This window comes from Terrapene carolina, unplaced genomic scaffold, assembly GCF_002925995.2.
Source record: "Terrapene carolina triunguis isolate 2854851 unplaced genomic scaffold, T_m_triunguis-2.0 Scaffold344, whole genome shotgun sequence".
NCBI lineage: Eukaryota > Metazoa > Chordata > Testudines > Emydidae > Terrapene > Terrapene triunguis.
The window spans coordinates 240,163-255,460 of NW_020664695.1; the positions used below are offsets into that span (position 1 = coordinate 240,163).

General features: G+C 52.1%; 1 pseudogene; it reads left to right on the forward strand.

Moving 5' to 3' along the window:
• Positions 1–10,861: 10,861 nt before the first annotated feature.
• On the forward strand, positions 10,862–14,616 carry LOC112121645 (annotated as a pseudogene).
• Positions 14,617–15,298: the final 682 nt, after the last annotated feature.

Here is a 15,298-nt window from a genome sequence, read left to right on the forward strand (position 1 = left end):
GGGGGAGGGCGGCGAGCCCAGCTGTGGCCCCGCTCTCCCCGGCGGCCGGAGCGCCGCGCCGCCCCCCTCCAGGTGCCGCCCCAAGCACCAGCTTGGGTGCCTGGTGCCTGGAGCCGGCCCTGGGTGGCGAGAGGGACTCAGCTCCAGGGGATGATGCTCTGGCTCTCCAGCGGCCAGGCAGCCTGAACTGCAGCCCAGCCTGGGTGTGAGGAGCCGGGGAGGAGGGAAGTGGGCCTGGGATGCAGTGAGGGAGGAGGGGTCCTGCTGCTGCTGCTGCTCTGAGTCTCCCCAGGGCGGCGCGGCGTTTCCCCGCCCGAGTGGGCTGGGCAGGGTGCCGCCGGGCTGGGCAGGGGGCGCGGATCCCGGCTCGCGCGCTGATAGGGCAAGTGGCTGGGCAGCCCGAGCTGCCAGGGAGCTGCCGCCACCCCCTCCTGCCCCCGGACCCAGCCCGCCGCGCACCTCCCCGGCCTCAGCCCTGCGCTGCCTGCCCTGGGCAGGGAGAGGCAGAGCCCGGCTCCGAGCGGGGGATACTGCCCTGCCGGGGGACCCCCGCAGCTCAGGCACCTGGGGGTCAGTGTCTGTCCTCTCGGCTCTGCCTGGACGGGGCTGGGGAAGCAGCTGTCAGCGCCTGCCCCTCTCAGCCCTTGTACCCCCCATCCCGCTCGCAGCCCCTCCACTTGTACCTCCCCCATGGCTCCTTCGCTGCACCCCTTCCCCTTGTACTCTCCCTTCACCCACACCTCTCCCCTTGTACCCTCCCCCAGCCCTCTCCTCCCGCACCTCCCCCCTCCCCTGCACCTCTTCTCCCGCAACCCTCCTGATACCCCCTCTCCTCCTCCACAAGCACCCCCACACCGGCTCCTCTGCCTGAACCCTCTTTACTAGCTCCCCATCCCTTTCTGGGTACAAGGTTTGAGGGTTAGTCCCTATGCCTTCCATGTGCATTTGGAGCACTAAAGATGGGGTTGTGGGGGCGAGATTTATACTAAAGTGAAATAAAAATAGGAGAAACGGTTTGATTCCCACTGCAAGTGTAAATGGGGATTGCTGTGGTGAACAAGGAGGTCATGTTTGGGAGGGGAGCTAAGGGCTGGGGCAGCAGGGGGTGTGGGTGGGGGGGGAAGAGAGAGCCCAGGGCTGGGGCGTGCGGGTGGGGGAGGGCACTGGTGTGGGGGGGGGGAGAAGAGCCCAGGGCTGGGGTGGGGGGCAGCCAAATTTTTTTTTTGCTTGGGGCGGCAAAAAACCTAGAGCCGGCCCTGCTCATGAAGCCCTATACAGGCGCCCTGGACAGTGAAAAAGAACTCTTCAACTACCGGCTGAGCAAGTGCAGAATGGTGGTGGAGTGTGCGAAACCGCATCCTCAGCCAGCTCCATTTGGGCCTGGTCGGGGCCTCTCCCAGCTCGGCGCCTGCGCCAGGAGCTGGTTTTGTTTGCCAGAAGGCTGGGCATTTCCGCCTTCTGGCCTGGATGGGAGCTGTTTCCCCGCCAGTGGGGATGGAGAGGTTTCTCTGCCCCTTGGGAAGATGGCAGCTGCTTCCCTCAGGCTCTGGGGCCATGTGCAGAGCCTTCTTCCTGAACATCCTCAGGAGCCTGGCCATCCTGGAACCGAGTGGGGAGCAGGTGTGAGTCTGGGGTCAAGGCAGCCTTTCACTCATGGGCCTTTTCGGTCCCTCCTCATCCCTGCTCCAACCAGAGCAGCCCCTTCTCCCCCCACAGGAGTGCAGGGAGTGCAAGCTACACACACTGGCAGGAGTTCATTGCATGATCTCCTCCCAGCGTTCCCCCTCATCATCCCTGCTGCTGCTGCAATATCCAGGAAGTCTCAACCTTTTAGAGCAATGGGGTCAGTCCCAAAGACCATCGGTTACTCTGGACAAGCAGCCCCCTCCTGTCGTCCCAGGCCACACTCCCCCGCCCAGGCTAGAGAAAGAACAGACCCAGGAGTCCGGACTTTTCCTGGGAAACCATTCCCCACGTCAAAGTCACAAAGACCCTAGGCACAGGAAGATCAGGGCCCTCCTCATTCCCCATTGATTTCCATGCTCAGCAGCTCACAGGGTCTGGCCCAGCTCAAAGACTCTCAGCCTGAGGAACAGTGTCCCACAAGGAAACAGCTGGGAGCCCCATTGCTGGAACCTTTCCAAACACACTGGAGATGGCTCTGGAGAAGCCTCTGCCCAGTCGGAGAGTGAGGGGCTCTTGGGGGCTGTTTGCAAATCCAATCTCCTTTGGGAGAGATTCTCTCCCCCTCTTTCTGCCTCTCCCCAGACAGACAGGGGACGCCCCCGAGGAACCCTAATGCCACTCACTTGCTCTGGTGATGGAGCGATGGATGGAGGATGTTCAGTGTCGTCCCTCGCACTTCTCCTCACTCTCCAAGCCCAAGGCAGGCTGGAGAGGGTGGTGGTGAGCTGAGGAGTTACCCTGCCCAGGAAGCAGGCAGGGTGATGACACTAGGGCGACCAACTGGCTGTAAAAACAAGAGTCTGTCTTATTGCCAAGGGACCGAGAAACTCAGTCAGCAGCAGCGGGGTGCAGGACACTTCCCTAGTGCGGGGGTGACAGCGCCTCCAGGATCCTGACATCCCAGCACTTTACACACCTTCCTGGAGCCTCCCAACCCCCCTGGGCTGTAGGGACTGCGACCCCAACCCTACTGATGAGAAACAGGCCTGGGGAGGGGAAGCTACTGGCTCAGGGTCACACCAAGTGTCAGAGCAATGGATGGGACCCAGCAGTCCTTATTTCCAGGCCCTTTCGCTAACCACTGCTGCACACTCCCTCCCACAGCTGGCAATTACAACCAGGCCCTCACGTCCGCTCCCCCTGCCTTTGAGAGGTAGTGTGCTCCGCTGGAGTGACTGGACCAGGGGATTGGGAGTCAGGACGCCTGAGTTCCATTGCTGGGTTTCCTATTGGTTCCATTGCTGGTTGTTTTCCTTTTTCTGTGGGACTTTGGGCAAGTTGCTCCCCCCTCTATGGCTCTGACCCCAGCAGTCAAATAGGGATTTAATACTTTCCCGCTATTGGAAAGTGCTTGGAGAATCCCCCAGCAAAAGCTGCTCTGACAGTGCTAAGCAGTATCTGACCATTAAAGGTGGGAGCGCACTGCCCAGGAGGAGGAGTGTTTGGCTCTGGGGTTTCACTTCAGCCCAGTCTATAGAGAGGGGCCCAGCCATGGAGTTTGGCTCAAGAAAAGCAATTCTCCAATTTGTTAAGGGCATTTTGAACAGGGCTGCCTGGGGAGGGGGGGGGCAAGTGGGGCAATTTGCCCCAGGCCCTGGGCCCTGCAGGGGCCCCCACGAGAATATAGTATTCTAGAGTATTGCAACTTTTTTTATGGAAGGGGCCCCCAAAATTGCTTTGCCCCAGGCCCCCTGATTTTGGGCCTGGGAGGCCCTGGTTTTGAATTCCAATCCTGTGTGCCAAAGTGTTTGGTGTCATTTGCAAATTTTAGAAGCATATTCTCCACTCCATTTTCCAAATCATTAATGAAAATATTGAATAGTACCGGACCCTGGACTGATCCCTGCCGGACCCATGAGGTACACCCTCTCCATTGGACAGCCAAACATGGAGAAGGACTCTTGGAGTCTGGGCTTTACACCAGCTCTGCACCCACATTACACTACTTGCATCTAGACCACATTTCCCTAGTTTGCTTGTGAGAATGTCCTATGGGACTGTGTCAAAAGCCTTAGTAACACCAAGATAGATCACATCTACTGTTTACCCACCTCCACTAGGCCCAGAACCCTGCCAAAGAAGGGGCTAGGATTGGTTTGGAATGATTTGTTCTTGACAAATCCATGCTAACAAGTCCTAAGAACCAAATGATCCTGTAGGTGCTGACAAACTGATTGTTTAATGATGTATTCCAGTATCTTTCCAGCTATGGAAGTGAGGGTAGCTAGTCTGTAAGTCCCAGGGTTCTCTTTGTTCCCCTTTTAAAGATAGGTCCTGTCTTGTTAATGGATGGGAAGATGTTCTTTTTCAGGGATCTCAGACGAGAACTGGGGCACAGCCAGCACCTGGTTTGTTAAGGCCACAAAAATGGAGGCAGGAACCTCTTCTCTCCTGCTGGCAAAGAACCCCAGGTACCTAAAAGACAGGGACTCACATCCCTGAATGGGCTTTAAAAAAGGCAAAGGTTAAAAAATTTGGCCCCGACCATTTCTTGTTTCCGCAGACTAGACATTTTAACAAACTTTAGAATTCCTTGGTGCTAAACACCATGAAACTCCCCTTTCTCCTTCACAGAGGGCTTTAACGCCCCTTATCTCACTCAGGCTCACGACTGCTCAGAGTTCGAGAATTGTCCCTGTTCCCACTGGACAGATTGGGGGGGGGAGCCTGAGATACAGAGAAGGGAAGTGACCTACCCAAGGGCCTACACAGCAAGCAAGGTGGTGGCAGAGTTGGGACTAGGACCCAAGAGCCCTGATTTTCAAACTAACCATCGGATCTTGAATTTCATACATTGAATGATCTGAATAAAGTGCTCTCAAATGAGCTCCAGACCAACAACAGTGCACAGTAATTATTCAGCAAGTATTTTAGGAGAACTGGAATGTTAGAGAGAATCATGAACTGCTCAGAGACAATTAATGAAGAGAAGCAGCAAAATTCGTCAAACATATAACTGGTTGTGACTTATTTACTTGGTCTTAAAAGAGAACAACAAGGACCTGAGTCTCCTCCCTGTCAATAACCCCCTGCTCAGCCAATCAGGGTAGAGACTGAGGACGGGAGGCTGAGGGTTCTCACCAGAGAGCCCAAAGGATGGCCCAGGTCACTGGTGGGGATCACTGCCCAAGCACTATTTCAGCCCCACATTTTTGGGTGGACCTCCCACAATGGGAGCTGCAGAGCACTCCCCCACGACACACACGCACACACCGCCTGGTGTTGGGAGGGGAACAGGAGAAAGGACAAAAGAAGCAAGAGAAGAAGAGAAAGGAGGGAGGGATGGAGGAAACAGTGAAACAAACAGGACAAACCCTAATGTCCACAGTGATTCTAAGGGACAAAATTCCAGGTGTGGAATAAAATTCTGCCTCCTTAAGCTCATGTTTTCCATGCCTAGAATTCAACTGTCACCAGATGGATCAGACTGAATCGGTTTCAGACCTCCAGGAGGCTCTTACCTTCTATTCAGGGATGTCTGTTTTATAATAAAATCAGTAAAAGGAAAGGAGAAAACTTGAAAGAGGTTCCTCCTCGTGCTCATGTACGTGTACCCTAATTCTCTCTCAGTCCTCAAAGAGAGACCTCAAGAAGAAGACTTGCTGAAGCAAAACCATAGGGGTCTCCGAGGTTTCCCTGGCCCCTTGCCCCTGTCCTGCCTGGCTGATGTCAGCATCTCTCTGTGAGGTCACCACCTCCCTACCTCCTTTGACCAATAGTCTGAGGTCCTGCAAAAGGCCTTTGTGATGTCACTGCCACACCTCTCCCTTGCTGTGCTAATGTCCTGTTGCTGGCCAGGCACTTTGGAGATTTGAGCTACTCCCTGTGGATCACCCCACTCAATGAGTGTTCATTTTAGAAATCAAGCCAGTTAGACAGTAAAACATCGGACACTGCTCCCAATGCTACACTCAGTTTTTCACAAATTAGTAGACTTTATGGCCGAAGACAGGGGAGTGGGAGGAGCGGAGGCTAATGTGGTTACTCCTATAACCGGACATTTAGTTTCCAGTCAGTACTGTTAACCGGACACTCAGGTCCCGTTTTCTACTGGAGTTTCCAGTCTAAAACTGGATACCTGGCAACAGGGCTGCCAGAAAAGCCTGACGGGGGTAGAGGGGCAAGCAATCATTTTTAAAAGTAAGAGGGCTAAGTCTTAAGGGGGGGGCAAGTGGTGGGTGGGCTAGGGAGTGGAGAGGAGCTAGTGGGCAGGGCCATGTCTGCTGTACTGCCCAGGTAGGTTGGAGACTGTGGGGATCAGCTGACACAGTATCCAGGGCCGGTGCAAGGATATTTTGCACCGCAGGCGAAACTTCCACCTTGCTCCTCCCCCAAGCATCGCTTATTATAAATTTTCAAAAATGAATACAGTGGAGTCACATCTTACACAGGGGTTAGGTTCTAAGGTCAGCGCGTAAGAAGAAAATTGCGTATAGTGAAAATTACCATAAAGTACAGTACACACAGTATACAGTAGAATGGGGTCCTCAACCTACGGCATGCGTGCCAAAGGTGGCACAAGAACTGATTTTTTATTAATGGCAGGCTGCAGGTCCCGGCCACAGCTGAGCCTGCTGCCGGCCTGGGGTTCCGTTCACTCAGCTACCAGCTGGGGTCCCAGCTGCCAGTCCCACTCAGTCCACTCAGGGACAACAGCGGGCTCAGCAGGGCCAGTGGCTGGGACCTCAGCCCGCTGCCAGCCAGGGTCCCAGCCGGCGGCTCCGCTCAGCCTCCTGCCAGCCTGGGTGAATGGAACCCCAGGCCAACAGGAGACTGAGCGGGGCCAGCGGCCAGGACCCCAAGTGGCAAGGGGTTGGCAGCTGGAACCCCAGACTGGCAGCGGGCTGAGCAGGGCAGGTGTCTGGGACCTCGGCCCACTGCCAGCCGGGGTCCCAGCCACCTGCTCCGCTCAGCCTCCTGCAGGCCTGGGTGAATGGAACAGGGGTCCTCAACCTACGGCACGCATGCTGAGCCTGGAACCCCAGACCTTTCACCCAGGCCAGCAGGAGGCTGAGCAGAGCCGGCTGGGACCCCAGCAGGCTGAGCGGGGCTGGCGGCTGGGACCCCGGCTGGCAGGAGCCGGCCCCCTGCTGGCCCTGCTCAGCCCGCTGCTGGCTGAGTGAATGGAACCCCAGGACGGCAGCAGGCTCAGCATGTGTGCCATAGGTTGAGGACCCCTGTTCTAGTGTATACTGCACTTTATGGTAATTTTCACTATGCACAATTTTCCTCTTACGTGGTGACTTTAGAACCTAACCCCCGCGTAAGATGTGACTCCACTGTAGCGTAAAAAAAAATTGGGGGGCACCGCTTTGTGGTGCCCCCAAATCTTGGTGCCCTAAGCAGCCGCCTAGTTCACCTAGTGGTTACACCGGCCCTGACAGTATCCCCAGCCCAGGTGACGTGACAGTCAGTGGTGGATTTAGAGTTGGTGGGGCCCCCCAGCCCTGTGCTCAGCTTCATTTTGGGGGCTCCTCCTTGAGACCCAGTCAAGAAAAAGAACATTCTCTCTTATCTCCCCCCACCCCCATTTTTCATTCATACTCCTCCTATAAGTAATAGCAAGTAAATGAAAATAAAGTGAGGTACCTTGATTGTTCTTGTAGTCTAACTTATTTTTCCACAGACCACTTGAAAATCACAGAGGGTCTCGACGGTCCACTTAAAGATCTTTCCAAATATTGTAAAAAAACGTTGGGGTGCAGGGTCTGGCCAGGAGCTAGGGCAAAGAAGGGGGCTCAGGGTTGGGGCGTGGAGCACTTACCTAGGGCAGCTCCTGTTTGGTTCTCAGGATGGGGGTGGGGATGTGGGGGGTTATAGGTCCCACGATATTAGGCTAAGACTTAGCATGACAGTTGCTCTGTTTCTTACAACTGAGAGGCCTATATTTAAATCCTTTAACCCTATTCCCATAGGGGAGATGGGGCTGTGGGCAGCTGAGCCCAACAGCTGAGCACAGAAAGTGACTAGATATTCAGACGCAGCCTGAGCATTTCAGAGCAGGCCTGAAAAATGATTCACTTTCGCTCCTGTCCACCTGTAATGAGATCTATACCCCCACCCCTACTGAGCCGAGTTTTGTAGGGGGAGGGGTGCCTCTCTGGCCTGCAGGCAAGCAGCCTGACCACGCCCCCGCACAGCTGCCTCAACTGCCAATCATGGAGACAGGCACCCACAGCTGCAACCAATAGGGGAAACAAGGCCTGCTATAAAGGGAGAGAGCCCAGAGCTGGGAAAGGGATAGAATGGGGGTGTCTGTCTGACTTACTTACTTACTTCTAGGCTTAATTAGATGCCAGGGGCCAACCAAAGGAAGCCAATCAGGGGGTAGCAGAGATCCCTGAAAGACCACATCAAGGACTGGTGATATCACCATTATCACCTGACTCTGCAGAGACTGGCCTAGGGACTGTGGGGAGGGTCAGTGAGATGATTATCAGACAAACTCTGTGGGCTTGTCCATCCATTTCCTTATCCTCTTCTCCCAGGTTCAGGCTGCAGAGGGAAAGGTTTGCCCAGTAGTTAAGGTGCTAAGTTAACCTGCACAGATCCAGGTTCTGCTCTGTGTGAAGTCAGGGAAGTCATTTATTTTGTCTGTGCCTGACTTTCCCCTCTTCTAAATGGGGGTAACAACCCTTCCACATTGCACAGCAGCAGAGACATTGTGTGGGGAGGAGGGGGACAAATGAACCCATGTGTCTTCCCCCCTGATTTGCTGCTTGGCTTATAGTGAGTATGCTCACACAGACTGAGCATGCTCAGTAATTTCAGCTGAAGGCAATGCCCTGACTCTTCCCCCCCACGCTATTGGCAGGTATAGGTCAGCTCTGCACAGCTATATGGTGAGTCTAAGCACATGGAAGTTTGTGAGTTGCTCAGACAGTGCAGTGATGGGGCCAGGTAAGGACCTGCAATCGCTAGAAGTGCAGCTGTTTCCTGTACACATCAAATCACAAAAATGTCACATTGGGATTGTCGCAAGCTTTCCTGATTTCACACTGACTCCTTCACTAGCTGGTGTTTCTCTTAATGCCGCAGCTCTTGGAATCCTGTGATTATGTGACAATCTCAGCTCTCACTTTAACAAAAGTAAGTTTCTTGCTCTCGGGCCTCAGTAGAAAAAGTTGAGAACGTGACCAGAGTAAATCCTGACTGCTTGCTCACAAACAAGCAGTCCAGAATATAATTTTTAGAAGAAAAACGCTCATGTTTTCTTCAGCAGCCTCCTGATTTTTGATTACATGGTGGCGGCAATAGTGCCTTGGCAGTGATCAGTTCATGTTTTCAGGCCTGGCTTCTCTAGCAAAGGCTCTAAGGACCTAAATATAAAACTGAGCATTGTAAGTGATTCCTTTAGTTCACCCCCAATCCAGGGGGCCTGTGCTCATTTGCTGCTTGGGCCCACAGCCCGGCTCCATGTGCATTCCCACACCTTGCCCTCTCTATTTCCCTATCCGTTAACTATGGTGTGTTAGATAAATGATGGCATGAAATTAGGGGACTTTCCATGGGGGATAGGGATTTAAAGCCTGAGTTCTCAGTGGCACAATATTGCCAACCCCAAACTCTTGAAAATCATGAGTCAGGACCCTCAAAATGATGTGATTGCCTTTAGTGAGACTAAAAAATAAAAATAATATACGTTGAGTTCTTTCGATTTGCCTTCTGGCTTCTCAGACTTTAGACTGACTCAGATCACATTTTTAGTTTTTTCTCTGCAACCAAAAAAACTAGAAATTTCCTTTGTTTAGGTGTCCCTAACTTCTGTTTGCCAGAAGCTGGGCAAGGGATGGATCAGTCGATCACCTGTTCTGTTCATTCCCTCTGGGGCACCTGGCATTGGCCACTGTTGGAAGACAGGATACTGGGCTAGATGGACCATTGGTCTGACCCAGTCTGGCCATTCTTATGTTCATGACATTCATTATAAAAACATGAATGTTGGCAACACTTTTGACACTGCGTCTCCTTTACACTGAGGCAGCTCTGCCTCAGTGTACGTTAGAATCAGGCCTTTGAAACATGGATTCCAGCTTAACCAAGTTTTTGACCTGTGAATTGAATATCTCTAGACTTGGAAGGATTAGACTTTATCAGTCGATGTCAGTAAATGTTGATTTCACTTTGCACACACAAACTGATGAAAAAATATTTCCATTGATAAGAACTGAAATGGACCAATAGGTACAGTAAAGAAAAATGCTGCTTGAGAACTTACTAGAGTTTAATTTAAGGATATTTAGTTAGCATGTTTTGACATGAGATGTTGACAATTTGTGTTTTAACAGTTACACTTTTTGAATCTGTCTACTGTCATAAAAGAATTAGTCTGACAAAAATATTGTCTGATTTCCCCCCAATTTCCCACAATTGTGAACAATAATATTGATAAAAACTGAAAGTTTAAATAGATAAGATTAATATTTGTAAGAATGTTTATATATTTACCAGTCAAAATTACATAATAAATCAAATGAATTCTGCCAAGCCTAAATATCACTCCTTAGGCCTGGTCTACACTACGACTTTAATTCGGATTTAGCTGTGTTAATCCGAATTAACCCTTCACCCGTCCACACTACAGAGCCAGTTAATTCGAATTAAAGGGCACTTAAAATCGATTTCTGTACTCCACCTCGACGAACGGAGTAGCGCCTAAATTGATTTTGTTAATTTGAATTAGGGTTAGTGTGTCCGCACACCACCGAATTACTGTGGTTAAATTAATGGAGTAGTGTGGCCGCACACCACCGAATTAATGTGGTTAAAAAACGAATTAATGTGCTTAGTGTGGCCGCGCACAATCGAATTTATACAACCTGTTTCCCAAATTCGAATTATCTAAATTCGGATTAATCCTGTAGTGTAGACATACCCTTAGACACGCAGTTCTGTCAGCTCATCAGGACAAGGGGAAGCTGATGTCCATGTGAATCCCCAGTGACCCCCCCCCACACACCAGCAGAGGGGGCTGATTGCAGGATCGGAGCCTTATTAGGACATTTCTCACCAAAACCTCCAGGGCTGGAATGTAACCGGTGATGTGGCTGCAGCTCACCAAACAGCCTGGGTCAGTTCCAGGAAGGGAAACACCCAATTGCTGCTGCTGCAGGCGGGACATATCTCTGAGCTCAGGAAAGTGAAACTAACCCTGTTACACTGTCCAGAGGGAGCCATGGCCACAGACAACCATGTGGAAAGTCTCCGGAGGAAGCTACATGCCCCATCTGTCTGGAGTATTTTAAGGACCCAGTGATTATAGACTGTGGGCACAATTTCTGCCCAGCCTGCATCACCCAGTGCTGGGAGGGATCCGATACAGCCGTCTCCTGCCCTCAGTGCAGAGAAACTGTGCAACAGGGAAACCTGAGGCCAAGCAGGCGGCTGGCAAATGTTGTAGAAATAGTCAAACGGTTGAGTTTACAGGCAGCAAAGGGAGCAGGAGAGGAGAGGGTGTCTGGGGAACACCAGGAGACTCTGAAACTGTTCTCTGAAGAGGATCAAATTTCTGTCTGTGTGGTTTGCCATCTGTCCCGGGCTCACAGAGCTCTCACGGTGGTTCCCATGAAGGAGGCTGCCCAGGAGTACAAGGTAGGGAATTGCTGTCAAGTTTAATGGGTAATAACTTTGGATTTTAATTACAGGTTGATTTCACTGAAAGTTGCCTGTCACAGGTGACACATCATTCAGCTCTGTAAAGCCTTCATTGTAGGGGAGATGCTATAACAAAATTAATGATCTGGCAGTGTGACGATAGAATCAGAATATCAAGTCTTAAAAGATATCTGCTGTGGGAAACTTTTCTGAGATTCTGAATGCTTTTCAAACTCAGCGTCCACTGCTGAAATAAGGGGACTTTTTACACCACGGCCGGTGTTAACAATCAGTGAGGTTTAAATCATAGACTGGCCTGCAGCTCTTATGTGAGTGTGTTACTTTGAGACTGGAGAACTGATCATTTAAATATCAACACTGTTAATTATTTTGTTCCCCTGTGAGACCAGAGAGGGAGAATTACAGCTCGGCACCATTTATTGCCAGTGACACCTCCTTCCGGTGCCACAAGCGGGTGATGTTTGGGAGATGCCACCTCTTATTCTCCCCCCCAGTAAAGGAGGACCAGGCCCAGAGCGCCCAGCAGAATCCAGATGTATATTCTAGCCCCATCAGGGGACTCTGGCCCCAGGAGCCCCTTGGAGCCAATCAGCAACTCCATCCTGTTTTGAACATTGCACCATCTACTGTGAACAGATCATGGTGTCTCCTTTTGGTGACTCCAATGGGTGGAGCTTATTTTGTGGGTGGAGCTTCAAAGAATCTAGCCACCTTTGCCCTTCCCCCAGTCTGATTCCTGTTCATTTATGAAGCTGTTTTCCTGGTTGCAAAGGCTGCTTTTCTGCCTCCTGTCTCTCACTAGCCCATGCTGGCTCCTCCCTCACTGCTTCCCTGCAGCAGCACCGCAGGGGTGTCACCGAACAGCTCCCCAGAAGCTCTCAGCAGCAGCCTGGGCCCTTGGGCAGAGAGAAGGAGAGAACTCCAGGGCTCAGAGAAAAGAGTGAAATGGGAAAATTTCTGGAAGGGGCTCTGGGGGGCTGCCATGAGTGTGGGGCTGATGGGGCAGGAGCACATTGCTGCAATGTGTGAATGAATCACATGCTGTCAAAGGGGAAGAGAGCCCTGGGTTATTACAGCTTTGGAGCAGTTATAATTATGGGTGGCACATTCCCCCAGACCGAGTGTGTTCCCTGTTCCTCACTGACCTCCAGCCACATCACAGCGTCACTCTGTACAGTTAATGGGACTGCGCTGGCTCAGGTGCTCAGCTGCTGCCTGAGGGAGGCCACATGGGAGCCTGGACAGAGGAGAGCACAGTGGGGTCTTGTTCCTGGCCTGGGTCTGGGTACAGTGCAGCGAGGTGCTGTCCCAACCTCTTCACTCTCGCTGGCAGGAGGGATCGTTCAGAACCTTCCCAGCTATTTCCCCTCTGGCCTGTGCTCAGTGATGGGAAACTTGAGCTCAAACACAGGGTCTGAGAAGCCCTGAGTGTCTGCAGGAAGCAGAGCCCCTGCTCTGAGACTGGCGTCTCTGCTCCCATGAGGCCTTTGGGGCCGGCAGAGCCGAGTCTGCTGCTCGCTTCCAGGGTATTTACTGCTCCTGTATGAAATGCCAATATGGACAGTACTGTCCACCCATTGCACAGGCAGACTAATGGCTGCTTATCGCACACGATGCCCCTGCAGGTGAAACTCCAGGGAGCCCTGGGCCCTCTGAGGAAGGAGCTGGAAGAGGCCCTGGCTCTGACGTCTAAAGAGGAGGAGAAAACCACCGAGTGGCAGGTGGGTGTCCGGGTTTATTCCTCCCTGAGCCCTTCCCCCTGCAGCGTTCCCAGGAATGACGGGGCAGTAAAGCTCCAGGATGAGGTTATGAACCTGCTCTGGTTGTTTGCTCCGTTGCACAGGCTTGGTGCCGGCCATGGGCAGCGCATGCCTCCAACATTCGGGAAGGGTGGGCATGAGTGCCGGAACCTCCCCGGTGCCTGGATCATCGCCCTGCCTACTGCTCCACCCCCATTTCTCCTGCTCTCGCCGAGGCCCCACTCACTCTCCCCTCCTGCTCTGCCCCATGCCCCGCTCCCACTCAGCCCCATCCCCAGAGGCTCCCCACTCACTGTTGCAGCTTCCCCACCCCCTCCCCCAAGGCTCCCTCGCCTGCCGCTTGCTCCTTTCTGCCCCCTCCTGCCTTACTGCATCTTTCCAAAGCACCCTAGACAACCCCGCTATGGAACTGACCATATTAACTCTTAACTAAAACAAACCCTTTATGCTTCGTTTCCCAAATAAGTAACTATCCTTACAAACCTGATACTGATCTAATATCCCCTGCTTCACGGACATAGGCCCTGTTTGTGTAACTCAACATCTGGCTCACGTTTTCTCTCTGCCTTTCCTATTTTTCTATTTCCAGAGGAAAGTGAAGAACAGGAGAGAGATGATTGCAGGTGAATTTAACAGACTGCACACACTGCTGAGAGAGGAGGAGCAGCTGCTTCTGCAGAGCCTGGAGGAGGAGGAGAGGGAGACTCTGCAGAGACTACAGGAAAATGTCACCAAACTCTCCCAGCAAAGCTCTTCTCTGCAGCAGCTGATCACAGAGATCGAGGAGAAGTGTCAGCAACCAGTTGTCGAGCTGCTAAAGGTGAGATGGCATCAAAATTCTCCACCCATCCAGAATTATAGCTCAGATCCCTGGGTCTGGATCCCAACAATGAGAGTAAATGTGTCTGTGGTTACAGACAAACAGAACATCCAGCTAAGGGCTCCATCAGTTCCAAAATATCGCAGTTCATGTTAGAGGGGAATTCTCCTCCTGGAGACCCAGTGAGGCCGAGGGAGATTAAATGGATGACACTGAGCTAAACCCATCCCTGCTCTGACCCCAGAACATTGGACCCAACCCAGGCGATAAACACAGATACTGATGGGCTGGGTCCCGAGAAGGGAGAAACCTTCAGCTAAATCCCTGTCTCACCTACATACATGAAACAAGTGTTAATGCAAAACGGTGTATGAGATTTTACCACAAAACAGTGAAGCCTGGGAGGGTTGATCTATTTTCTAGATGAAAGTTTGATGCCCAAAGTGAGACTCACTAAGTTTTATGCACATTGTGTTAATACAAAACATTGATTCTCTTTTTCCTTTCAGGATGTGAAAAGCACATTGAGCAGGTGTGTTTCCCATTTTCATTGCTCTTATATGCTTGGTGGTGGTTCTGGGATGATGTGTGTACAGAGCAGCTGAGTGATGATGGGACGTTTTCTTCATAGGAGTGAGAATGTGAAACTCCAGGAACCAGAAGCTGTTTCTACTGACCTGAAGAACATGTATAAAATTTCCCTTGACATGAATGAAGTGTTGAAGAGATTCATGGGTGAGTGGAAGCTATTGGGACATTCAGCTGTGTTGTGCCTGGGGATCTGGACAGCGCCTGGGACCCCAGGACACGCATGGACCCAGCTGACAGGCTTGGAGCTGTGTGGTAGCTGGAGGCTGATGTGCTCAGTGCTGGGCAGTTTCTCTGCTACTTACAGCCACCTGCTGGTACTTGCCCAAGTATCTGACCAGACCCCATCACTCTGACATCCTGACCCCTCCATGGCTGAGTTAATGGGTGTCCCTGAGCCAGGTGCTGTGAGGCCTGGACTGGGCCCATTGTGCTGGGAGCAGCACAGACTGGTAACAGATGACATGTCTGTGCCTCTCTCCTGGGACATGTGAGGGCTGCGTTGTGTGGGCACCGCTCAGCACTGCCTCAGCCCCCATTAGCCAAGGTTGGCCGAACTTTCTGAGCTGGAGGAGGGGCTGGTCTGGCTGCTTCAGTGTGACCTGGGCCGTGTGCTACTGGGTAACAAGCTGAATCCTATGGGCCCCTCGTCTGCTCTGAGTGCAGCCCGGTGGGAGTTTGGGTCAGTGGTTTGCTGCTCAGTGAGTGAGACTTACTCATGAGAGTGTGACCCTGTCACAGTGTTTGAGCATTGTTACTAGCTTTGCCCGTTACTTTGGGGTACACTCATTTATTAGGTATCAGAGGGGTAGCCGTGTTAGTCTGAATC